At 45.6% G+C, this 26,192-nt stretch overlaps 1 protein-coding gene across 1 annotated transcript in view; it reads left to right on the plus strand.

The window, feature by feature from the left end:
• The first annotated feature begins 3,497 nt into the window (after positions 1 to 3,497).
• JAK1 (Janus kinase 1) overlaps positions 3,498 to 26,192 on the plus strand; it is a 55,170-nt gene continuing 32,475 nt past the window's right edge. The window contains exon 1 of the mRNA XM_066555538.1: positions 3,498 to 3,618. The gene's annotated coding sequence lies outside the window, so the exon portion shown is untranslated. The remainder of the gene's footprint in view (positions 3,619 to 26,192) is intronic.

Raw genomic sequence — 26,192 nt, forward strand, 5'->3', positions numbered from 1 at the left:
AGAGGGAAAGGTGAAGCTTGAAATCAAACTGCAGAGTGGACAAGGAGGGGATAATCCATGCATCCATCCCTATCCCTCTTTAAAGAAGGATACAAGAGGAAATTTGTTGGCATTTAGCTTGATTTTTAAATCACAAATACCAAGACAGTCAGATCTCATCTTCTGTATTTTGCCTCTTATTTTTTTGGTGGAGAATATCAGTGCATCCTGGAATTTGCAAAATAAAGAAGGATGAAAGATCCAAGAGAATTCTTCAGATGTGTGACTGCACCCCAGTACATAGAGGGGAAAAAAAGGTTTGTTTTTCTTTATTTACTTTTCTGCAGCTCTTCGCCAGCCTATTCTCTTTCTAAGCAAGAAACAAAGCCACAATTACAGATGATTAATTCCTTAGAGAAAACTACTTTAAGAGTTTTAATACAAAATTGCATCCTTCCTATAGGCTGGAATGTTGTGGTAAACACAGACAATTTTGGGTATAGGCTGGAAATGCCCCCCCGTTATTAACATAGTTCTTGGAGGAATTTTTAAAAGTACATTGATTTCATCCCAGTTTCATGTCACAGAACAACCAGCAGTGTCCCAAAATCAAGGAAAAGAAGGAAAAGCTGACGTAGCAGACAGGACTGGGAGACTGAACACACAATTTCAGTGAAATCCAAGTGCCAGAGCAGCTCAGCCCCTGTTTTTTTTTTTTAAGTGAGGTGTCTGTGATTTTAATTCTGGCTGAAGGACGTGGCCTTTGGCAGCCTGGGTCATTCCTGGACATGATCCCGGGCTGTGGGCACGGATTTAGGTGGAGCAGAGGTAAAGCTGCTCTCCTCCACGAGCAGCCCCAGGCTAAGCCCCTTATGCAATCCTGGGTCACAGCCTTGGCTGGGCTGGGCAGCTCAGGGTTTAAGGACCTTTGCAGCATCAGTTGCTGTGCTGAGAAACAAGTCCTGCCTGTAAGGCATAAATAATGCAGATCTGGGGTGGTTTTCAGCATGAAAACCCACCAGGAAAAATGATTTTATCCTTATCAAGGCAAAGCCATGAGAAGGGCTGGTGAGAAGGAAAGAGAACTGGTGGAAGCAGCTCCTGCAGGTAAAATGTAGGGAAAAGGGAACAAGAAGAGGCCAGGCCTGGAACCATGGTACATCCATACATATCTTAGATGTTAGGTGTTGGAGCCCTGGATACTGAGAATTTCAGACTTTCTGTGCTGCCAGGCACTGACCCCCAAAAGAACACTGAGGCAGTGGAGAAAGCTTCCAAAATTAAATGACAGAACTGGGATTGTGGGGGTGGAGTTTGAACAGAAGTGTGTAACATCACATGGTGGCAAACTTAGAGTTTAAAGTTTTAGAATATAGTAATATATATAAGGCAAGAGGGGAGTTTTAGGGTGGTGGCTGGTCCTTCTTCTTCACCTTCTCCTTCATGAGTGTAGGTGGTATTTTGTCATTAGATAGAAAAATCCACATTGCAGAACATGAGTGGTTAGTTATTAGGTTAAAAGTAAAAATAATTTAAGTGTCGTTTCTTTATTAGATAGTTTTTCCTTAAAAGACCTTATAAAGATAAATATGAGGCCATTTTGTAGCTTGACAGTGAATTGCTGTAGAATTCACAACTTATAAGACTACAATATAGAATTAATAAACATCTGAGCCTGAACATGAAACACCATCTCTATGCATTTCATCCCAACCCTGACGAAAGCAGAAAAAGAAGATAAAAGTGCAATAGTTAAGGGAAAATCCTTCCCTAGGAGGGAGGTGAGGCTCTGGCACTGGTGCCCAGAGCAGCTGTGGCTGCCCCTGGATACCTGGCAGTGCCCAAAGCCAGGTTGGATGGGGCTTGGAGCAGCCTGGGACAGTGGGAAGTGGCAGGGTGTGAAATCAGATGATTTTTAATGTCCCTTCCAATCCAGACCCTTCCATGATTCCATGATTTGCACTGTTTAACCTCTCTTCTTCCAGCCTCAGGCTCTTTTCTAACCTTGAGATTACCAAAGTGATGGAAACAGGGTGAGGCTCCAGTGCTTTCCCACAGTGCATGGTTAATCCAGACCCAGTGGCCATGGGGCTGAGGAAAAAGGTTTACGTGGTGTAAAATCATCCAAATTCCACCCTGCTGGTTCCCTGATGGCTGTGGAAACAGGGCTGGCTGGATTCGTCTCGGCAGAGGGGAAGAATGGAATCAGTGATTATTTGTCCGGTTTGTAAGTTACAACCACCTGGACATGTGCACTCCCAGGCCAGCAGCACCTGCCTCCTGGCTGCTCCCAGGGCCATTTGCTGCAGAAAAGGGACAAAACTCGGGATTGCTGAGGCACAAGGTGGATGAGCTGGGACAGAGCAGCTGCAGAGGTGTGTAAACACCTCAGAACAGCCAGGGGCCTTTCACACCTGGTGCTGCCACACGCCAGAAAGCCTTGATAAAATGGTGTCAGTGTGCTCAGTCTGAGTTACACCGAGGGGAAATATTTATCAGAATGGGTTTTTTAATGACCTATTCATCTTTTAGGACAATTCCCCCAAAAGGCAGCAGCAGATTTACTCTTCTGTCAAGAAAATGCCAGATACGTGTGGTGTGTGGGAAGCAGGGGCGAGTGATTTCATTGAACTGAATCATTTTCTTATGCGTTTTACTTCCACTTGTGCCGTTTCCTGTGACTTTGACAAGAGTTTGAAACCGCAGTGAGAAAAACAGTTTCTTTTCTGTGCAGACGGGAGGATTGTGAGCATCTCCTCATTTCAGTGAGTTGTTTACACTGCCTCGCTCACATCGGCGTGAGAATGGAAACGAGGTTGTGGGTTTGTAAAAGATTATCCAGACACACCTGACAGGAGCTTGTAGCCAGGTGAGGGTCGGGCTTTTCTGACACCAGCAATAGGACAAGAAGATGTGGTCTTAAACTGTGCCAGGGCTGGTTCAGGTTGGACACCAGGAGGAATTCCTCCATGGAAAGGGTGCTCAGGCCTCGGAAGGGGCTGCGCAAGGAGGTTCGGAGGTGTCCAGGGAAGGGCTGGAGGCGGCACTCAGCGCTCTGGGCTGGGTGACTGATTGGACTCGGTGACTTTGGAGGGCTTTTCCCAGCTCAATGATTCTGTGATTCCGTAATTCTCTAGCTCAAACAGCCCCTTGACAAACTCTGGGCATCTGCAGAGGTGACAGCCGCAGCCTCGGCGCTGGGGTGGGGAAGAACCCGCAGCTCCGGCGCTGTCCGAGCGGTAACCACAGAACGCTGGCACGGCTCGGGCTGGAAGGGGCCGTTCCCACACGGGCCGTACCCACACAGGGACCGCTCCCTCACAAAGGCTCTTCCCACACAGGGGCCGCTCCCACACACGGAGCGTTCCCGCCCCGGCCCGCTCCGCTCCGTCCCGCGGCGCCTCAGCCGGGCCCAGGCACCTCCCCGGGGCGGGCCCGGCCCGCGCATGCTCCGTGCGCCTCCGCCGTGCCGGGACCGCCGCCCTCCGCTCTCCGTCGCCGCGCGCCGCGGGCCGTCCCCGGGCTGAGCCGCTCCCGGCCCGGGCTGCCCGCACCGCACCGCACCGCCCGGCCCAGCTCGGCCCGCCTGCGCCGAGCGCCCTGGGCCGCCCCGCAGGGCGCCGCCCCGCCACGGCAGCGGTGAGTGGGGCCGGCCGGGGCTGCCGCGGCCCCGGGCCGGCCTAGGGGGGACCGGGGAGGGCGAAGCGGGCGGCGGGCGCCTTTCCCGGGGAGCGGAGCGGGGGCGGCGTGGGCTTCTCCCGGCGGCCGCGTCACGGACTCAGCGCGGCGGGCGCGCCCGGGGTGCGGAGCGGCTGCGGGCCCTGAGCCCAGAGGGGCCGGTGCCCGTGAGGAACCGCCGCGTTCCCCCGGTCCCAGAGCGAGCGGAGCCTCCGCGTTCCCCCGGTCCCAGAGGGAGCCGATGGAGGTGCCCCCGGTGCCCCTCAGGCAGGGGTGCGGGGCTGTGCGGGCAGGGCTGTCAGAGCCGCATTTCGGGCCCGGGGGAACAGCAGTGAAACGGCTCCGGTTGTGGCCGCCGGTGGGTTTGGGGGAGTTAGAAGCCCCCGGAGCCCCGGGTGAACGCGGACCGTGAGCTCTCTGTGCCGGGGACATCCCTGCCTTCCACTGCCGGGCAGCTGATGGTGTCCGGCTGTCGGTCTGGCAGCTGTTCTGTACACAGGGACACTTGGGGACAGCTTCCACCCCTCTGTGCCCCTTCCCTCACGGGAGGTAGGTGCCAGCCGTGGCTGGGTATCCATCACCCCAAAGGACACGCAGGAATGAGGAGCAGGGACCCTGGCGAGTTGTGCCGATTGTGCACCTTCTGCAGATGCCTAAACCATAATTCTGCTCTGTGTGTGTGTGACAAAGTAATTGCTGTGCGGGATAATGGCTGCGAGTCGGAACTAAATCGATCTTTAAGGTCTCTTTAACCCAAGCCAATCTATGGTTCTATAACCGTGTTGAATTGGGGTTTTAAAAACCCATGTATGAGGAGAACCAGGACAAATCTGAAGCACATCAAGGCTGCTGCTAATAATGCAGATTGAGGGTAGAAAGACAGCTCAGCAGTGGCTCCGTGAGGCAGGAGAGGATGGATCCAGCTCTGTTTAAACAGACACTGTGCTGAGGAGGATGCACTGTCTGTTCCAAGGGATTAGCAATGGGAAGTCATAATTTGAGGCATGTCTAAAATGCTAAATGCAAGAAAACTTCGGGATTTTTTTTTTTTGTGATTCATTTATTTGGGAAGGCAGATAGAAATAACTCCAAGTCGTGTCAGTGTTTAAACTGAACTCCCATGAACCCAACTTTGCTTGGGGAAGATTCCTGCACTTTTATTCCCGAGCAGAGTGGATGTACTTGGGTGCTGCTTTATTCGGGTGCTGCAGCTCGCTATTAAGTTCAGTTTTGCCCTTATAAGGGGACTGGGAGGCATTTCCTCCTGGCACTTGTTTTTAAAACACACAGGAAATTGCACCTTGATCTGGGTCTGTGTTAGGTGATAGCAAGACAGGTGCTTGAAATGCGGGGCCAGCTCAGGCCGAGCTGCTCTGGCTGAGCCGACAAACAGGCTTGTGATGTTCACGTTTGTCATCGCAGGCAGATGCTACAAATGTTTTTGTCAGTGCATTGTTGGTGATTCAGTTGTTAAATATGTTACTGATCTAAGTGTCACAGTGTCTGCAAGCTGTCCCAAGGCCTGGTGGCACAGTGTGTCTCTGCCCTTTGGGAAAGGTGATGTGAAAAGCTTGGAAAAAGCCACGGGGAGTGGGTTTAAACTTAGAATATATTACAGAATATAAACACAAAACAGGAACGATTTTTAAGCTTGTGAATTCCTGGAGGGCAGTGCACTGCACAGTTAGTTCAGAGGCCTTTTTTTTGAGTGGTAGCTTCTGTAAATGTTGAGCTGTTTCTGTCTGTTCAATTATTTTAGTTTAAAAAAAATCAGGAATATTTAATGGAAAAACTTTGAAAAGCCAGCATGTATCAGCTGCAAAGCAAAAAGCTGAAGTGCACCCGAGCAGTCATTCAGGAGGTAAAATCAATATTCCCTTTAAACTCATTTTTCCCTCAGTCAAACAGAGTCTGCAATTTCAAGTTAGTTTTATTCTTTTGCCTGACCTCTTCGGGGCTGGAAGTAAGGCAGTGTTCTTATAAGTGGTATAAATTCAAGAAGTTTAGATGGACATTTCTGTCGTGGTGTAGTCTTGCAAATAAAGACAGAATTCAGAGAAATCAGCTTCCCTTTTTTTGTGTGGAGTGGAAAAAAAATCTATTTTCACAGGTAGCATCCTGCCAGCTTCACCCTTTTCCCCCTGCTCCCTGGATTTGGAGGTGAAACACCTTTTTCTTCAAGTGAACTTTCCTTGGCGCCTTCTGGTGCCTGATCTGGCTTGAGGAAGAGGCTCCAAATGAGGAAGGGAGCTCCAAAATCCAGCAGCCAGATGGGTAATCCTTGTGTTGGGTGTCCATTGCAGCCGACCGAGCTGCTCTGATTCCTTACAGACGAAGGTGTTTGCATTGTTTGGAGGGGCCAAAGCTTTCACACATAAAAGCAAACCCTCAGGACTGCTTTTAGCGAGGTGTGAAAAGGGTTGTTGGGAGGATTTCTGACCCGGGAAGGAGCTTGAGAAGCCGGATGGTGGAGAGAACACCGAGTTGGGGCTCGGTTCCTGGTTTGTCTGGTGTCCAACAGCAATTAAAAATGATCAAGTGTTTTCTTCTGGGTGAAAAACTGGCAATATTCACGTTGTTCTCTTTCAGCCTGGCTAACAGTTTGCAATTCAGGCATTATTCCTGTAAACACACTCAGAGTTGCTCCAGACCTTTGAAGCACTTAATATGCAATTAGATTTCAGGTATTGGTGATGGCAAACACTTGCTAAATTGATAGAAAATGGCTTTTACAGTTCAAGCACGTAATTCAGGCAGTTAATGCTGAGAGCCTGCTTATTTTTCATGGCCTGATGCAGCTCAGTTTTGCTGGCAGGGTGAGACAGAAATGCTTCAGCCTCATCAAGAAGGAAAGTGGAGCTTTAAAAAATCAGCATTTTGGGCTTTTGGCAGCTCAGTTGCCACTTCCATCTCTTGCTGTAGCTTCTGTGCAGGACTTGAAGTGACAGATGAAGGGGGGTTTTCTCTCATTTGATTTCTTTAGCAGCACTTGGAGGCTCCCATCCAGGATTCATTTCACATAGATCCTTCCAAAAAACTGAAACAGTGCAGAAAACTGCTGGAAGAAGTTGCTGATGGTTTACTTGGGCAAAATGGCTGCAAGTTTCTCGTGACTGAAAGCGGAGAGGGGGAAGTATAATTTAGTGGTTTTAATGTCCTGGCCTGTTGCAGACAGGTGGATTTTTAAGGAACATGCCCTGACCATTTTCTTCACGCTGAAGGGCTTTATAAAACTGCCAACAGTTTTGCTGGCTGGAATAATTATTGGTTGTTGTTTTTTTTTTTTTTCTTTGAGCTAGTTATATAAATGTAACATAAGTTGCATAACTGACAGAAAAATTGAGCTACAGGAAACTGGGAGAGCAGCCTCGACATGGAAAAGTAAAGTCTGGAGCAGTTACTCTGCAAATCAATAATGCCTTTTGCACAGTGGGGGAGGTTTGAGAGCAGTGATATTAACGTGGCTCTCTGCATGTGATGTGATCATGATTATGCCTTGAAACTGCTGGCACATGAAATTATTCTGTTTAACTTAGTTTAGGTTTCCGTCTCCTCCCTCTGGGTTGTAAAAGGTAATTTAGGAAATAAAGGAAAAGAGCTGGAAGTTGAGGGAAAAGCAGAGGGTTTATGCATTATCCTGAACTGTGGAGAAAGGCAGTGGTGAAAGCCTGGTGGAAGGAAAAAAAAAAGGAGGTTTTATATGAGGAGGAATCAAGCTGCAGAGTAAGGTGGAAATAAGCAGAGTAGGGAAACTGTGAAATTAAAATGGTTTGGTGTTGCTGTTGGTCCTGTTTGGATCTGGCTGCAATTTTCTGGAAATAGCAAGAAGGAGCCTTTACAAGGGGATTGGCTTTGGGAAACTCAGCTGTCATAAATCCATTTATCTGGTGGCTTTGCTTTATGATAGATTTTACTGCTACTCCTTTGAAGCAGGTCTGCTGCATAAGGGAGGCTGTGCTAATAAAGGGAATTAATCCAGTGTTTAATGCAATATTCTCTGGATTTTGAAGCGTGTGGGATTTACTGTGAGTCAAGAGTTTGGCCCCAGTTCCCAAAAGCATAATTCTCATTGAACACAAAATCTGACAACTGCTCTTCCTCCTTCCACGAGAAAACTCCTAAAGGGAATTTACACCTTCCTCCCATGTTTATAGATTGGATCTGAGAGGGGCTTTGGCTTGTTGAAGCCCCAGAATATGAATATAGTTCAAACTTTCAGCAATTTTGGACTCCAAGTGCTGTTTAGGTTGTTCCTTGAGTGTTTCCTGTCTCTTCCAGCTATTCCAAGACTGAATGGAATTTGTCTTGCTCATCAGGGGGCCCAGCTGGAGTTTAGCAGGATATTGAATATTAAATTGTATTAGTGATACTCTTAATAATAACCCTTTAATGTGGTGCATATTCTCTCAAAGTGAGTTTGTTGGTCTTTCACTTCAGATCTTGGAGACCACTTCATTTTCCTGGCTGGGAGCTGGCACTGAGCTAATATTGACTGATGCCATTTGGAACAGGGAAAAATTGTTGTTCAGCTTAGGAAATCTGGGAAAAGCCCTTGACACCTTGTTTGTCAGGAAAAGGACAGATCTAAACCTTCCACTTTTTTTTAGATAAGGAAAATGGAGCAGACAGTGCTCATTCCATGAGTGGGACAGGAGGGAGGAGGGGACACACGATTTGTTTGTGCATGGACCTGGATTTTCAGGAAATCAATTTGGCAGAGGTGACTTTTATGTTCATTTTGAGCCACCAGCAGCACGGAGAGATACAATAAACAAAACAAGCCTTAAAACCCTTGGCACTTGGACAGTCTAAACGACTTCCTGGTGCTTGCCATCCATAAATACCTGGCTCTGCTCTCCTCTGGATTTCACTGAAGTGTGATAACAAATGCAAAGCGTGTTTTTATATTTGTGTGAGTTGTTCTGTTTGATTTTTATCTTTTCATGGAGATAAATTAGTTGTAAAGCATGGAGATAAATTAGTTGTAAAACATCACATGTTTAAGGGGAAAAAAAATATTAAAGGTACCACCTTAAGTACTGCATTAGGCTCAGTCTTTTGTATTTAAATCTGTTTTGTATGGGTTGGTTTTTTTCTCCCCAGGATCTCAAACTCTCACCTCTTGCCTCAAGCTGGTGGCCTCCTGCACTGAAAAAAGGGGTGGCCACCCTCAGTGCTGAGGTTTTGAATTCAAAATCCAAGATCCAGCTGCAAGGTGGCATTTGCAGGTCACTTTGTGTGATGTTTTCTTGTGCACTCAGTGTTTCATGTTTACTGAGGATGCACAAGAAATAACCTTTCACTTCCTGGACACTTCTGTATTTCACTTTTCCTCAAAGTACAGCAAAGCAGGCACCAATAATTTTGAAATTGCTGAGGCTGAGAGTTTAAAAGTTCATAAAGCACCAGAGGTCAGGGAGCCTGAGCTGTGTGTATCTCACCTTTGTGTCAGCCTGTGTTGTCACCTTCCACAGCTCTGTCACTCTGTGCTACAGGAATTACCCTCCCTCTGAAAAAAAAAAAAAGGATTACAAATTCACTTTGCCTCTTTGCCCTTTCCTGCTCTTGATTTGTATTGCATTTATATTAAATTATATATTTTTTCTTCTACCTTTCTTTCTCGTCCTTAATGCTGAAGGAAGAGAAAGGTGCATTTGACTTTAGAAATGAAGTAACAGCTGCAATTTCCAGACTCAGCCCTTGCTGCCTTCCAGTGTTGCTGGTGGAAAAGTCTCTTTGGGCTCTGCAGGTTGTAACGGGCACCAGGTGCTTCTAAAATGGAGTTTTAACCTTGAAACTTCTCTGTTAGAAACCTCAGGGCTTGGCTTAAGTGTCTTTTATTTGACTTAGGTGTTGATTTGTAGGAGTCTCTTAATAACTGCAGGCCCTAAAGACAAGGAATAGTCCAGAGCTCATTTGGACTCTGGTCAGAGACAAGGAACCTGTGTGATCCCCGATTTTTGGTGGGATCATAGCAATTCCTCGCCAGTTGTGCTCACTGTCCTGAGGGGAACTTTGGGGTTGTTTCTTGGTGATACAGAACAAACCCTGATGGATGCATCCCATGGAGATGCAAATCGCTGGCAGAGCTTTGTAGCTGGAATTCTCCCCTGGAGACCTTTGTTTTACCAAGTGGAAAAAATCAACTTGCCTTGTTCTATACCAACATGTGTTATGGGAGGAATTCATGGCCTTGAACAACTCTCTTGTAGTTGTGGGCTTGGTTAATAGAGAAGGGCCTGGGTTTGATTTGGATGTCAAATGAAAGGACAAGTAGGGATGGCTGGCTTAGAGCTGCATTTTAACCAGAGAACAGCTATCTTCTGCCAAGTTAAAAAACCCAACACCCCTGTGGGCTTTACAGCGCTTTCAGCTTCCTGCACATGTGACTGACAGCTCAGCCAGGCTCCAGATATACGACCAAGATACATCAGCAAACAGGCTTGGCTTAAAAAGGCACCGTTTAAATCCTGTTCAGCCCGTGCCAGCACAGCCTTAAACACCTCAAAGCTGAGGTGCTGATCAGATTAACTGGGCTGTGTGATCAGCTCTTCACCCGTGCTGGGGATTGACTGCGTGTTTACCTTGCACTTCAAGGGTGTGCTGCTGATGCCTCAGGTTTGGCTTTTCTATTTTCCCATTCTGTGCTGCTTTAGTGTGTGGGTCTGGGCTCACATCAGGGGATGCTGAGCTCTGTGCACAGAGCAGGGAGACAAAACAATTCCTGCTCCAGCTGGGCACCAAGGACAAATGATCCAAATCTCAGCCCCAGAGCACAAACCCCGTGGGCTGGAGAGAGAAAAACAAGGATGGGACTGCAGGGGCTAAAGCTGGAATGGGACAATGAACTGCAAGGTGCAAATGGAGCAGAACTGATCCCAGGGACAGAGCCCGTGCCCGGCCGTGCATTTTGGGGCCATTTTGGTTCATCTTGGGTGCAGCCCTGGCTGGGCTCTGGTGCTGCCCAAGGTGCATCCATGGAGGAGATGCTTTGAATGAATCCCTGCTTTATTCTGGAGCTCTGCCCAGCCTCTGCTCCAGCTCAGCCTGCACAAGGCATCATCAGCACCTCCAGGTTTAATCACTTTTAGGAGTTTGCTCTTGAATTAAGTGAAAACAAAACCCCAACATTTTCCTTGGCTCATGGTGTGTGTGGAGGCAGCAGAGCTGCTCTGAGGCATCCTTGGAGTTTCAGGAGGTTTCTCCTCAGTTCTGTGGAACTTGGGAAAATCCTGTGTGAGGAACAGCAAGCTGAGCTGAGGTGGAGCAGTTTAGCTCCATCAGGCACTGAATTGTTCATGGAATTGTTCTCCCCACACCTGCACCACAGCCTGGGCCTGCTACTGTGTCTGTGCCTCATTTAGCTTTCCTATAGAACCACCAACTCTCTCTCTATACATTAATTTTATGTGATTTTAAATTCTATATTTTAATTATATGTTTTAAATATAAAATTGTCGCTGTCGAGGCGGTCACGACATAAAGCAGAGACCACAAGCAGTCTCAGTTGGCAACACTTTATTATTGAACATGGCTGATTTTTATACACTTCCTAATTGTTTATGCTTCTTCTATCTTTACTATTGGCCACAATAAATCAACATAATACTATTGGTGAGAAGTTATAGTGACTTAATTAACTTTCTAAAAATGCTTCATCCAGCTGCAAAGTTCTTCTATCTTTCTTCTCTCGGTCTCCTTGGTTACAGCCTTGGAGAGAGCTCCTTATCAGTTTCTTCTACTTCTCAGCTTCTTCTTGCTCTTTTAGCTAACAGGCCTGCTGTTAGCCCCTTCCACATAAAATATTTTATATATTTATATTTTTTATATTTTAAATCTGAATTGTATATTAATTTTAGATAAATTCATCTAAAATCAATATCAATTCACCTAAATTAATATAAAATTCACATTAATTTCATATTTTATGTGACGTTAATTTTACGTAAATATTAATTTTATGTGATCAAGACAGAACCTGCCAGCCTATAAATCTGTATCCTGCCTCACCTTTACTCTTGACATGAGCCCTCCTTGATTTTATTTCATGCTTTGCTGAACAAACTTCTCAGGACTTGTTCAGGCTGCTGAATCCTTGTTACTCAGCAGCTTGATGAAGTTTAATTAGCAGTGAAATTGCTGTGCTTGTTTGTGTGCCCACTCTGCTGCTCCCCTCTGGCCCCTGGGCTCTGGAAAAGCTCAGCTTTGCACTCACAGTGCCTATCACTGCAATTACTGCATAAAAACTGGATTCCTCCAAGTTTTGTGGCCAGTTCAGCCTTGGAAGTACAGCTGAGATGCAAACCACTCTTCCTGGTAGTTTTGCTGATATTGCAAAGGTTTTTGTTCAAAGCACAACTTTTCCCAGAGAGAAGATTTCCTGCCTGTTTCAGCTGAGCTTTTGGGAGCTCTTTAATGAGCAGCAGTTCTGCATTTAGGGCAGGCCAGCTGGCAGAAGTGCACATCATCACTCAGAAGGTCCCATCCCTGCTCTGCTGCCTGGCACAATTCCTTTCTCACCAATAAACGCTGATAACCACCACTGATAAAGCAGTGACACCTTCACCAGGCTCTTTGTGCATCTGCTCACAGCCACAGCAATTTTAGAAATGCTTTAGGGGATGTTCTAATCACTAAGTTATCCTTTAATTTAAAAAAGATCTCTTCAGTATGGTTTAGAAGTTTTCTAAATTCGTGGAATTGAGCAGCTTTCCCAGGCTGTTTCAGGATATTTCTTTATTAAAACCTGCTGTTGCTCAGTTCCAGAGACAGGGAAAGTTGGGAGTGGGTAATTAGCAGGGAAAACTGACATCATGATCCCAATCTTCTGAACAAATACACACTTTTGGTCCTGTAAAACTTCTCTGCGTGTCTGTACTCACTGGGAGGGCCCAGCCTGAAACAGAAATGTTTCATTTGTTAAGCCCCAGCCAAGGGCCTAAGGAGCAGCTCTGTGTGTTATATCTCTGTGGTAGTAGAGGTTAATGTTTTAGGATTTAGTTTAGACTCTGACTCTTCAGGATGGGGTTTAGGCCAGGACTCTGCTCCATGAGCATCCCATTATAAAATGGGCCAAAATTGGGTAATTCCCTTTTCCCCCCGTCAGTCTCAGCCTCATCCAGAGTAATGGTGAGCTAGAAAATGGGGATAGGAGGGAAAAGTTCCTTTTTGGGTGGCTCAGAACTGTGCTGTGGAGTTGGCTCTGGTTGGAGTTTTCCTGCTGAGCCTCACAGCATTTTCTGCTTCCAGCTCAGGTTTCTTTTCCTGCTTTGATTTGCATTTGGTCCTGATTGTTTCCTGGAGCTGGGACCTAAAAATATAAACCAGGGTGGGTTTTTATCTGTGAACATGAGTAATGGGGGGGGTCAGAACAATTAATTATGCAATAGTGGTGTTATTTCCTCTTTCATTTTGTAGCTTGGTCTTGTTCTCAGTCAAAGGCTTGGTTTTAGGAAGAGAAAAATGGTGATGTGATCAGGATGTGCTTTTAATAAGAAAGAATGTCATCTTATGCTTAAGAAAAGAAATTCTTTGTACACCAGTCCTCTCTTTAAGAATCTGGAACATCTTTCATGCAGCACTGTAGTAATAAAAGATTTTTAATACAATTGAGACCTCAGACATCCATTTTAAACTTAAAATTGGATTTATTGCCAGATGAAATGTGTGTGTTTCAGTCCTATTGATAACCAGCAAGGAATGGCTGTTGCTGGAATATCTGTAATTCTTCCCTTGCCCCATCTGTTTGTTACAGTAAACAGCAAAGAATTTGCAAGATTTTAAAACTGTGGCTTTGGCTTCTGTAATTCTCAATTAAGCTGCCATTGCTCCCAGCTGAAATGGCAGGGTGCCTTTTCCAGAGCTTTTATCAAAGGCATTTTTCACTTGGGGAAAGTGCCCCTGGAATGAGATGGGTCCTTCCCAACCCAAACCATTCCATGGTTCCAGGCCAAGCACGTGATGAGGACTGGCAGAGAGCAGAGCTTAAAGCAGCCTAAATGAAGCCCTTTGCCCTGATTTCACTGACTTCTGGTCACCATCCATTAGCTCTGGACTTCTTGAGACAAAAATAAGAAGTGGGATGGTATTTCTGGAGGGTTTAGCACTTAATAAACCAAGGCTTTGAATATAATGAAAATAAAAATGTACAGAGCGAGTGTTCTGCGTGGAATTAGTTTTCCTTGCTCTGATTGATGAGGAAATAGTGCCATGCAAATTTCTCTCTCTTGGCAATGGAATTCCCCTCATGCTATTTTGTAGAACAAGATTATGGGTTTTTTCCTTTAAATACAGGTGAATTTGCCCCTGAGAATGTTTTCTGAATGTCTTGTTCCACTAAAATGTCAGATATTAATTGTACAGTGAGTACTGAAGGGGGACAAAAATAGACCGTGCACTGATGGATTTATTGAGTATTTTTCCTATAAGAATGAGGAAAATTACTTCTTTTTTTCTATTTACATGGAGAGATGTGTCTGGAGTTGTGTGCAGAGATGCAGCAGGCAGTTTTTAATTGCAAATAATCTTTTATATAAAGATAACTACTGTGTCTGCACAAAAGTCACATACATAAAAATAAACATTGGCTTTTTATTGCTGGTTAAATTCAATTTATGTGCATTCCCATTTGAGAAATGAACCAATTTGACTTTGTGACATAAATACCAAGGCAGAAATGGTTGCAGCCAGGTTGTGGCCCTGGTTGTGACACCCAGGGCAATATTTTGATTTGAAATTCAGGTATTTGCCCTCTGGGAGGTGCATATGGAAATTCTCAGATTGCTTAAGAAAAGCGCTGGGGGGTTGATACATCCAAGTTACTGCAGAAATTACAGATATTTTATTCTAAACTTAATTTCTGTGAGTTTTGTCTTAGTTTTTGTCTTGTTAAGTCTGTGATTAACTTTTCAACACAGAGATCTGCTTCATGTCCCTAATATTTATTTAATGTGTACTAAAATATTCTCTTAGGTCTTTGAATTCTGAAGCTATTCAAGCATTTGGATTTTGATTTTTTTTTTCATGTGCTGATGCATTTTGAGCCAGCTTTCATGGGATAACAACGCTCTGGGAATTACAGTGGTTTTTGAACCTCCCAAAAATCCAGAGGTTTCTGTCAATTATGGAAATGCCTGATGTGAGGTTGCTCATTTTTGTAAGGGACGAACCAACAGCAAGAAGAAATTGAAGGTTTTGTTGTTCAGATTCCTTACATTTCAATTTCTGAGTTGTTTTTAAGGCCAGAAAAAGGAAGTTCTTTATGGAGAAGAGAATTTAGAGCTGAAAGCTTGGGCTGTGGTGTCCTCAGTTTGGTGCATGCACAGGGCACCTTCTGCTTTTATTTCTCCAGGATTTTTATTATTATAAATACTTTTCTGTATATATTTTTATTTTATTTTCTCCAGGATTCCACGTGCTTTGCAGGGGGATTTGCTTCCCACAGTGGAATTTGGAGGAAGTGCTGCCCACTGCAGTTAAATATTCATTGCCAGAATAGCTGCACTGTACTTGCAGCTTTGGGGCCAAGCAGGAAATGTCCAGATGCTTCACAAAAGTTCTTTTTTCCATAGATTTTGGGTTGGAAATCCCAGCTTTGGGATTGTGACTGTAAACCAGCCAGTTTCACCACAGTGGATAAGAAAGGGGAGAGAAGTGGTTTGTGATTTAAAGTTCCTCAGACTTGTCTCTCTCCTCTTTTTTTTTTTTTTTATTTCCCTTTTCCTCCATCTCTCCAAATTTCCTGGCTGAGGGATTCACAAATTTCCCTTGGAACTCTTCTTTTCCAGCTGTGTTCACTCCTCTCTTTTCTCATTTGTAGGAATATTAAAAAAAAAAAAAATCCAGAGGGGGTGTGAAGCTACACTCACAGCTCAGTTAAAATTAACCCCAAGTTTTTGCAGCAAATAATGAATTCTAAATTTACCCTTCCCCCTCCAAAAAAAGAAAAAAAAAATTCAGAAAATTTCGTGTCTCATGGTGTGTGAGGCACAAAATGTTTTGTTAGTTCTGGTATCAAGTTCAAAAGGGGAAACACAAAACCCCAGTTCCTGTTTTTGTGACTTGACAGTTTGAGCTGGGACTTTGTTGCTGCTGGGTTTTGTTAGTTTGGACAAAGGCAAATGGCTTTTAAGAGTTTATAAGTGAATTAGTCTGGGCTTAACGTTTATCTATCCTCTCTTTTGTCTGAGTTAAGGTGACAGCTTCACCCAAATTAGTGATGTTCTGCTTTTTCTGGGAAAAAAAGAGCAGAAAATGCTATTTTTTAATGGCTGGTACAGCCTAATGGGGAGAAAAGATTAATAATTCATTCATAGGTACCTGACAGAGGAGTGCAAGTCTAATACTCAGCAGCTTCCAGAAGATAGGAAGATTTTTTCCTAAAGGTTTTAGGATTTTGCCTCTTGTATTTTTTTCCCTTGATGTCCAAAAAAGGCCACTCAGCCTCAAAACAAACTTGTTATTTTGGCATTGAGGGGAAGATGCAATGAAATCTTGAGGTAAATTCTGAGGGGTTTATGTGAGGATTAATTCCATGATTACAGCATTACCTCTCTGCTTTGCTGCCCCTGCCCCCTCTTCTTCCCTTTGCCACTTCTTTGTGATCTCTTTTAAGGCATGACTCATTTAATTTATTAAATTAAATTTAATTATTGGCTCAATATCACTGCAATTCTGGCAAAGACTTTGGTTCATACAATTCTTAAGCACATAAATAATTCTGGAGACCTACTTGTGTACATAAAATACACAAGATCACATATTGCCACTTCTAGTGTCTGTATGTCACTGATAGCTGATTAGCTTAATTAATCTTGATTAAACTTTGTATCTGTCATGAAGATTTTAAAAGGCTTTTGTGTTCTCTGTTTTCATGGTAAATGTACAGTCAAAGTATAAAAATTACCAACTTGGCTGTGTGGAAATTCCCTGTATGTGACCATCAGTTCCTGTAAATAAGACAGAGAGGGGTTTTTCTGATTTTTGTGGGGTTCAAACAATAAAGGGCAGAGATCCTGCATTCAAAAAGTCTGTGATGACAGCTTTGGGATTTCTGGACATGGTCTGGAGGGCAGCTCAGTGTTTTAGAGAGCAACTCAGGAATTCAGTGTTTTATAGTGCAACTCAGGAATTCAGTGTTTTAGAGAGCAACTCAGGAATTCAGTGTTTTAGAGAGCAACTCAGGAATTCAGTGTTTTATAGGGCAACTCAGGAATTCAGTGTTTTAGGGCAACTCAGTAATTCAGTGTTTTAGAGAGCAACTCAGGAATTCAGTGTTTTATAGTGCAACTCAGGAATTCAGTGTTTTAGAGAGCAACTCAGGAATTCAGTGTTTTATAGTGCAACTCAGGAATTCAGTGTTCTAGAGAGCAACTCAGGAATTCAGTGTTTTATAGTGCAACTCAGTAATTCAGTGTTTTGGAGAGCAACTCAGGAATTCAGTGTTTTATAGGGCAACTCAGGAATTCAGTGTTTTAGAGAGCAACTCAGGAATTCAGTGTTTTGGAGAGCAACTCAGGAATTCAGTGTTTTATAGGGCAACTCAGGAATTCAGTGTTTTAGAGAGCAACTCAGGAATTCAGTGTTTTGGAGAGCAACTCAGGAATTCAGTGTTTTATAGGGCAACTCAGGAATTCAGTGTTTTAGAGGGCAACTCAGGAATTCAGTGTTTTGGAGAGCAACTCAGGAATTCAGTGTTTTATAGGGCAACTCAGGAATTCAGTGTTCTAGAGAGCAACTCAGTAATTCAGTGTTTTAGAGGCAACTCAGTAATTCAGTGTTTTAGAGGCAACTCAGTAATTCAGTGTTCTAGAGAGCAACTCAGTAATTCAGTGTTTTAGAGAGCAACTCAGGAATTCAGTGTTTTATAGTGCATCTCAGTAATTCAGTGTTTTAGGGCAACTCAGTAATTCAGTGTTTTAGAGGCAACTCAGTAATTCAGTGTTCTAGAGAGCAACTCAGTAATTCAGTGTTTTAGAGGGCAACTCAGTAATTCAGTGTTTTATAGTGCATCTCAGTAATTCAGTGTTTTAGGGCAACTCAGGAATTCAGTGTTTTAGAGAGCAACTCAGTAGCTCAGGGTGGCTGCAGTTAAGGGGAGAGGGTCAGAAATTATTTTCTGAAGCCAAATGTTTGGGAGTTGCCTGTTAAACTTCTGGAGATCGATTTTAGCGTGACAACCCCTAATTCTAGTCCTCTTTAATACTGGATTTCAGAAGCAGAAGCCCATGAATGATCTTTTCCAAAGTGATCCCTGAAGGCTGAAAGAAGGAGCAGCACATCCTGGTGAATTTTTCGTGGTGTTTCCATGGCCCCTTCTGTCCTGGAGCTCCTCAGAGTGGCCAGTGGAGTCCAGGGTGTGGAGGAGGAGCTGCTGGAGCCAGACTGGGACCGAGATAGGGCAGGAGGGATTTGGGGTCAGCCTTGGGATGAGTCACCCCTGTCTGAGTCGCTGCTAAAAGCCATTGAGCAAGAGTGGCACAGCTTAGCTATTTTTAATATTTGCTTACTCACATTTACTGTACTAAGCTCTTTACAGGAAAGGTAGTTAAGAGTTGTAGTAAGCTCTTAAAGCCACTTTCCATGGCAGCAGCTCCTTTAATTAATTAGGAGTGATGTCTTCAGTCCTGTTCTTTTCTGAGCTTTTAAGGTCTGGGCATAATTCTCATGCTTGATGTTTCCAGAAGTGCTGCAGTGTGGTGCTCACAGGATTGCCTCTGGACCTACAGGGGTTAATTGGTCTTTAACACCAGCAGGAGCAGCTTGGTAGTACCTAGAGGTGTTTATTGACCTCACCAGGTGGGATTTTGTCTCCAGAGGGCCATGGTTGAATATGTGAATAAAACATTGCAAGGTTTTAGCCATGATGGAATAAACAAGTCCCAGCTTTGCTGTTGCACAGCCCCGTTGGCAATGCCCACCATCCTTGGGGTGCTGCTGATGCCTTGTGCAGGCTGCCCCGGAGCAGAGGCTGGGCAGAGCTCCAGAATAAAGCAGGGATTCATTCCAAGGATCTCCTCCATGGATCCACCTTGGGCAGCACCAGAGCCCAGCCAGGGCTGCACCCAAGATGAACCAAAATGGCCCCAAAATGCACGGCCGGGCACGGGCTCTGTCCCTGGGATCAGTTCTGCTCCATTTGCACCTTGCAGTTCATTGTCCCATTCCAGCTTTAGCCCCTGCAGTCCCACCCTGCTTGTTTTTCTCTCTCCAGCCCACGGGGTTTGTGCTCTGGGGCTGAGATTTGGATCATTTGTCCTTGGTGCCCAGCTGGAGCAGGAATTGTTTTGTCTCCCTGCTCTGTGCACAGAGCTCAGCATCCCCTGGTGTGAGCCCAGCCCCACACACTAAAGCAGCACAGAATGGGAAAATAGAAAAGCCAAACCTGAGGCATCACCACGGCCAGGCTCTTGCACTGCCCAAGGTGTGAGGCCTTTTAATAAATCCCTATTTTATCCTTCAGCCCTGCCCAGCCCCTGTTCCAGGCAGCCTCTCTGGGCATTGGTTGGATGGGGATGAACTGGGGCAGCTGGGATCACTCCTGTTATATCCCCATGCTTGTGTGGCTGAGATCCTGGGAGAGCAAAGCCCAAAGATCCCTCCAGCAGCAGGGAAATGCTCCTGCATCCAAAGCTGCTTGTGGGAGAGGGAGGCAGAGCTGCAGCTGGGCAATGTCTGCTGCTTTGGGCTTCTGCAGAGCTGGAATAAAATCATAGCTGGATTGAAAAATTAACTGGCCCTTAACTTTCCTATGGAACTGCTCTTGGCCAAAGCAAGAAGTTGAGCTACCATCAGTTTTCATAATACTCAGACATTGCTGGGAATGCAGATAGAGTTCACATTCTTCTCATAATTTTGGCTTTGAATTCTGAAACATAGAATATATGTTCAAAGTTGGGGGTTTTTTTTCAGTTTTTCTGCATGGTTTGAGACTCACAGGACAACGAATCTGGAGTTAGACCACCTGGAGTTACCAGGCAGCCACTGCAGAAATGGCACAAGCAAATGTTTTCTAAAAAGAGAGAAATGAGTGAATTGTAAATAAAAATGGGATGATTTAGCCCTTCCAGAAGTGTATAGAAGAGTTTGTTTGGATTGTTAACCTGGAACAGGTGTGAGGCTTTCTAGGGCAGGAAAGTTGTTGGTGCCAGGCTGGAATTGCTGTTGGGGTGAGATCTTTGCCAGATCTGTGCCAGGTGTGAAGTGTGGCAGAGTCTCTGATGGGTGTAAAGGCAAATTTGGGCATTCTGGGACCAAACCCTCAGTGACAGGAGGAGTGTGCAAGCTGCAGGACAAGGTTTCAAATCCATAACAGCAGAGGAAAGAGGAGAGGAAAGGAAAAAGGGAAGGAAAGGAAAAAGGGAAGGGAAAGGAAGGGAAAGGAAAAAGGGAAAGGAAAAAGGGAAGGGAAAGGAAAAAGGGAAGGGAAAGGAAAGGAAAAAGGGAAGGGAAAGGAAAGGAAAAAGGGAAAGGAAAAAGGGGAGGGAAAGGAAAAAGGGAAAGGAAAAAGGGAAAGGAAAGGAAAAAGGGAAAGGAAAGGAAAAAGGGAAGGGAAAGGAAAGGAAAAGGGGAAAGGAAAAAGGGAAGGGAAAGGAAAAAGGGAGGGGAAAGGAAAAAGGGAGGGGAAAGGAAAAAGGGAAGGGAAAGGAAAAAGGGAAGGGAAAGGAAAAAGGGAAGGGAAAGGAAAAAGGGAAAGGAAAAAGGGAAGGGAAAGGAAAAAGGGAAGGGAAAGGAAAGGAAAAAGGGAAGGGAAAGGAAAAAGGGAAAGGAAAAGGGGAAGGGAAAGGAAAAAGGGAAGGGAAAGGAAAGGAAAAAGGGAAGGGAAAGGAAAAAGGGAAAGGAAAAAGGGAAGGGAAAGGAAAGGAAAAAGGGAAGGGAAGGGAAAGGAAAAAGGGAAGGGAAAGGAAAGGAAAAAGGGAAAGGAAAGGAAAAAGGGAAGGGAAAGGAAAGGAAAAAGGGAAAGGAAAGGAGAAAGGGAAGGGAAAGGAAAGGAAAGGAAAGGAAAAAGGGGTTCCACTGCTCATCATTGTACTCTGAAGCCACACATATCTCACCACCTTTGAACTGCTGTTGACACAATTCTCAGGTGCAAACATGTAAAGTTGACTCCTATTTAGGCACTTGGTTAAAAACAGTGGGTGTGTTTGTGCAAGGGGTTGAATGAATGGAGGGTAAATATTTGGGTTGCTTGCCAGGGTGATGCTGGGCTGCAGCTCGTGGCTGGCAGGAGACTCACACCAGCCAGCTCTGAATTGTGGCAGAGCACTCTCAGCTCAATTGGCAGTGAAAGTTCATGGCTGAAAACCATTGGTAGGACTTTGGGTGGTTGCAAAAAGAGCCTGTAATGATGTGGAGGGTGTCTGGAAGCACTGAGGTTTGTTTGGGGTGGTGCTGGAGGACAGGACTGGATTTACAGGTTCCTTCCTGCTGCTGGTGGCAGAGCTGCTCTGCTCAAACACGGGATTGTCTTGGAGATAAAACTGATCCCAGACAAACAACAGGGTGTTCCTCTGGCTGAGGCAGAAAGCAGCTGTTAGATAAGACTTTAACTGCAGCAGCTGGCTGTTCATATTCTGCAGGAGAATCCTTAGAAAACCTTGGGAAAAGTGTCCTTAGTGTCTCAGAGGAGCCAGAGTTCTGCTTTTGGCCGCTGAAGGGAGAACAAGCATCCTGGCCTTTGGCAGGGCTCAAGTTGTTTACTGAGACAACTTTCTAAAGGCTTTGTTTGGCTCTCACTGATTGGCTTCTTCTGTTTCAAGGGTTTTCTTCCAGTTTCCTTGTGTTTGATTTTTGGAGAAGAAAAGAGCCTTCAGCTGGGAGAAATTAAAGGTGGTTTTTTTCCCAATCTTTGGTGCAATTGGGATCACAGAAAATCAATTTAAGGGGAGATCTGAACCACATCATTTCTTTGTCATCTTTCCAGGTGGTATTTAGGGCTTAGCTCCTCTTTTTGAAGGTGGCAATATGAGAATTCAGAGTAGGCAACACGAGGATTCATTAAAGCCTGAAAATACAAAAGTAATTGCAGGCAGACCAAAGCATGTCCTGGGGGAGGGTTCACTCACCCACATTTGAACCTGCAGTTTAAAGGGATGAGCTGAGATGCAGATGTAGGATCCCTTCTCAGTCCCAGGACTTGCAAACCTCATTTGGGTCCAGACAAGTCCATTAACTGTCCCACTTCCTTCCCCTGACCAAGGGGGAAAAATGTCTTTACAGCCAGCCATGAGTACAGGTGTTCTCTGCTGATTAGTTTATCATAAAAAGAAATTGCTGTGTGTGTTTATGCCAACAGATGGGCAATAAATAACTGTATTTCCCACTTATATTAAAATCATGTCTCAGTGGCATTTGGCTTTTCCTTGTGTTGTCCATTTTTTAGCATGAAGTGTTTGAGCTGCTCACTCAGCACCCACTTTTCTAAACTGAAAACATTTTTTTCTATGTACACCAAGCCAGTGCAGCCCAATAACTCCACTTGGGAAGTTTTTGTGTTGGAAAAGTTGATATTGTCCACTTTCCATTAAGCCTGACAAGATCTTGTGCACCTTTGTGACTAAATACAGATGGGGGCTACCAGCATTAGAGCAGGATTTTAACCTAATAAAAGAGGAGCACAGAGAGGGGTTTGGAAGAGGAAATTTCTCTTGATGTCAGTAGTAAATCCCAAGTTTATTATGGAATTTCATGGTTTTCAACTCTGTTATAGCAGGAATGTTTATTGGTTAGGGGATATTTTCGGTGGTTGGTGGTTTGCTCTTAACAGGTAAACAAAACTGGTGAAGTTCTGTTTGCTTTTGTTTGGGCCTCGTTTTAAATTGTGATCCCCTCAGAGTGAACTTTACAATATCTTCTCACCACATTTAAAAAAGAAAAAAAAAAACAACCAAACAAAAAAAATAAAAAGGCAAACCATCAAAAAAGTCTTACCAAGGTGCAAAGCCACCACAGGAAGCACATGACTGCCAGATCTGGGGGGTTCAGGGGCCCTGCCCTTCTCACAGGAGGTGTTGACCATGTAGTCAGAACCTCTTTAGGGCCTTTGGGAGGGACCTAAATGGCAGCAGGTGGGTGACATTTATTTTGAGATGCTGAGTGTAAAAGGTGCCACTGTTTCAGTTTGTTCTTCTGAGGGGAAAGCTGGGGCTGGTCCTTGCCCTCAGGAATTCCTGCTCCATGGGAGGAGCTGCGGTGCCCTCACAGCTTTGGGCAGCTCAGCTCCAGTGCAGGATGTGCTGTCCTAAAGGAATTTTGTTCCTCCTCTGTCCTAAAGGAATTTTCTTCTCTGCTCAAAAGGAATTTTGCTGCCGAGAGCCCTCCCCTGTTGCTCGTTCCTTCTCTGAGGCCAGGTGACCTCATGAGTGGTGGCAGGGGTGGCAATGGGATGATCTGTAAGGTCCCTCCAACCCCAAATCGGTGTTTGTGTGGTGGGGCTGTTGCAGGGGGTGAGAGCTGAGCAGTTAGTGCTGCCCAGCGAAGAGAGAACCGGGCCGAGAGTCTCCATTTCGTGCTAAGACATGAAAGTGAAAAAGGTCAGGAAGAGCATCTGGAGCTGCTCTCCAGGAAGCGGCCGGGCAGGAGGGAAGTGACCCTGCGTGGTTTGTGAGCTGGGGTGGCCACGAGCCAGCAGGAGGGACCTGTGCAAGCTCTGTGGTCACCCAGTCCAGCCCCTTTGCACATTTCACACGCTCAGAAAGCAAAGCCTCAGAGAAGTTCACCTGCTCGGGCCGTGGGGTTTGGAGGAACTGCTTCCACCTCTGTTAGGGTGGGATGGGGCAGAGCTGGGCTGGCACTGATATCCTGGGTAAGTCAGCAGCTCCTCTCATTGCTCCTCATGTGCAGAAAGGACGCCTTGAGAACGTTTCTCACCAGTCTTGGCTTTGCTGGACCTCAGCTGGTTGCTCGTTCTGGTTTGTTTCTTACAAGATCTGAGGCACCATTGGAAATCCAGGTGCTGTTGTAATAAATCTGTAATAAAATCTGTTGTAATAAATCTTTCTTTTTCCTTAAAAACTGGTGAAATGTGGGATTCCCTTGTTGAGGAGTACCTGTGGGTCATGGAGGTTGTTTTGCAGCAGTGGGCTACAAACAGTTCCTTTGGGATTGTGGGAAATGGACTAAGTAAAGAATTTCTAAAATTTAACAGAAAGTTGATACAGCTTTGGACATTTGTATATGAACACTGAGAGTTTTACATCTCTTGTGTCTCGCTATCCCTCGAGACTGATAATGGAATAAAATCTTTTAAAACTCCTCTCCGTTACCCCATCTCTGTAAAAACTAAGAAAACCAACATGGAATTGTCTAAGGAATTACCCAGTGGACCAGGTGCCTGCATGGCACAGCTGGGACCTGGGGACCATCCCTTCTCCACCTCCATTTATTCACACCTGTGGAATAAATGAATTCTGTTCAATGAATAAGGTGAGGTGGGATGGGCTCTGGCTTATTAAAACCTGGCTTTTAGGAGAACTTGGAGCTCTGAGAGCCTGGTGGTGCATAACGAGTCCCCAGAGGTTTCTTCATCCACCATTTCAGCTCAGTGGGGTCTCTGTGATCTTAAGGCTCAGGAGAACAGGATAAAGTGACCTCTCTGGCTCCTGCCTGGGTAAAGAGGGGAGGAATTCTCCAGTTACAGACCTTCATGTGGAAGGTGTGAACAATGAAACTGCTTCACCTCCTTCCTGGTGGCTTTTGCTGCTTAGGAAAGCTGCTCCAGCCTGCCCTGGCCATGTCCTCACAGAGTTAGTTCACAGAATTCACAGAATGACTGGGTTGGAAGAGACCTTCAAGATCATCGAGTCCAGCCCAGCCCCAGCACCCCAACTCAACCCTGGCACCCAGTGCCACATCCAGGCTTTGTTAAACACACCCAGGCATAGGGACTGCACCACCTCCCTGGGCAGCCATTCCAGAACTTTATCACCTTTCTGGAAAAAGCTTTTTCCTAATTTCTAGCTTGTATTTCCCTTGGTGCAGCTTGAGACTGTGTGCTCTGGTTGTGTCAGTGCTGCTGCAGAAAGAGCCCAGCCCCAGCTGAGCACAGGCACCTTTCAGGAGCTGTGAGAGTGATGGGGGCAGCCCTGAGTCTCCTTTTCTCCAGGCTGAGCACCCCCAGCTCCCTCAGGGATTCCTCACAGGGTTTGTGTTCCCAGCCCCTCTCCAGCCTCATTGACCCCTCTGGATGAGCTCCAGTGCCTCAACATCCAGCTGTGTGATGATGTTGGCCTGCTCTGGTCTCCCAGTCAGCACAGACATGGCTCCTGTTGGGGTGGGTTTTCTTCCATTCCTCATTCTTTTCCATTCTTCCCATTCCATGGATCTGTACCCTGACTGCAGCGTGTTCTCCTCTCTTGGAGAAGGCAGAGCCATTCCCTGGATGCAGCTCTTGCTGAGCGTGTGCTGCTCTGGAGCTACTGCAGTGTGTGAGCAGGGCTGGTGTGTGTGAGCAGGGCTGGTGTGTGTGAGCAGGGCTGGTGTGTGTGAGCAGGGCTGGTGTGTGTGAGCAGGGCTGGTGTGTGTGACCCTCCCTGCAGTGTCTGAGCAGGGCTGGTGTGCTGAGCCCTCCTCTCTGTGTGTGAGCAGGGCTGCTGTGCGTGACCCTCCTCGCTCTCAGTGCCTCATTCCCATTAAATTCAGCCCAGGGAAGTTTTAACTTTATCCGGAGCGCTGCCACATCCTGCTCCAGTGACCTGCTGGGGTCACTGGCACGTCAGCCCTCAGGAAGAAGCCCTGCAGAACCCTTTACACTTTCTCCTGTGAGAAGCCCCGGGGTGTTTGCCAGGCTGGTTCCCCTGGAAGCTTTTGCACGGGTCTGACTGAGGTGCCCCTCAGGAAAGGGCTGGAATCACGGGAAGAGGCCGCGCTTCCCGGAGCTCTGCTCTGCTCTGCTCTGCTGGGAAGGGACCGTGGCTCTTCTCCAGAGAATTCCCATCCCATCTTCAGCCCCAAGCTGCCTGGGCACGGGGATCAGAGAGGAGAACATCAAGGAAGGAAAAGGATCATTAATGCCGTGTCCTAGGCAGGAATAAAAACAAATTGTCCGTGTAAATCGCTTTAACACTGGAATGCCCCTTCAGCCCCGTCAGCATCAGCCTGAGCAATAAAGCTGGTTTTACATAGTTGTGAGGAAAAACATATTAAAATTAAGTTAATTCTGTAATTAAAACTTAATTACAGAAAAATCAGGTTGCTGTTGGAAGGTTTCTGTGAAGGTTTCTTGAGGCTTTCTTTGCCTTCAAGGAAATTGATTCTGTTTTAGCAGGGAAGTGCTTGGGGTTGACTATACAAGGGTAGAATAATTGGTTGTAAACCCCAAGAATTGTATCATTGAAAGGTATTATACCAGAAATTGGGGATGAAAGAGAATTAGGCACGCATTTTTAAGCTGTAAAAACGTAGTTGAAGATGCCTCTGCTCATTGCAGACAGGTTGTGACCTTCAAAGATCGCTTCCAACCCAACCAACCATGAAGAATTGGTGATTATAGCAGCCCAGTCTGTATCCAAAGGAAAACCAGGCTGGAAAGAGCAGGTAAT

The sequence above is a fragment of the Molothrus aeneus genome, chromosome 9, assembly GCF_037042795.1.
Source record: "Molothrus aeneus isolate 106 chromosome 9, BPBGC_Maene_1.0, whole genome shotgun sequence".
NCBI lineage: Eukaryota > Metazoa > Chordata > Aves > Passeriformes > Icteridae > Molothrus > Molothrus aeneus.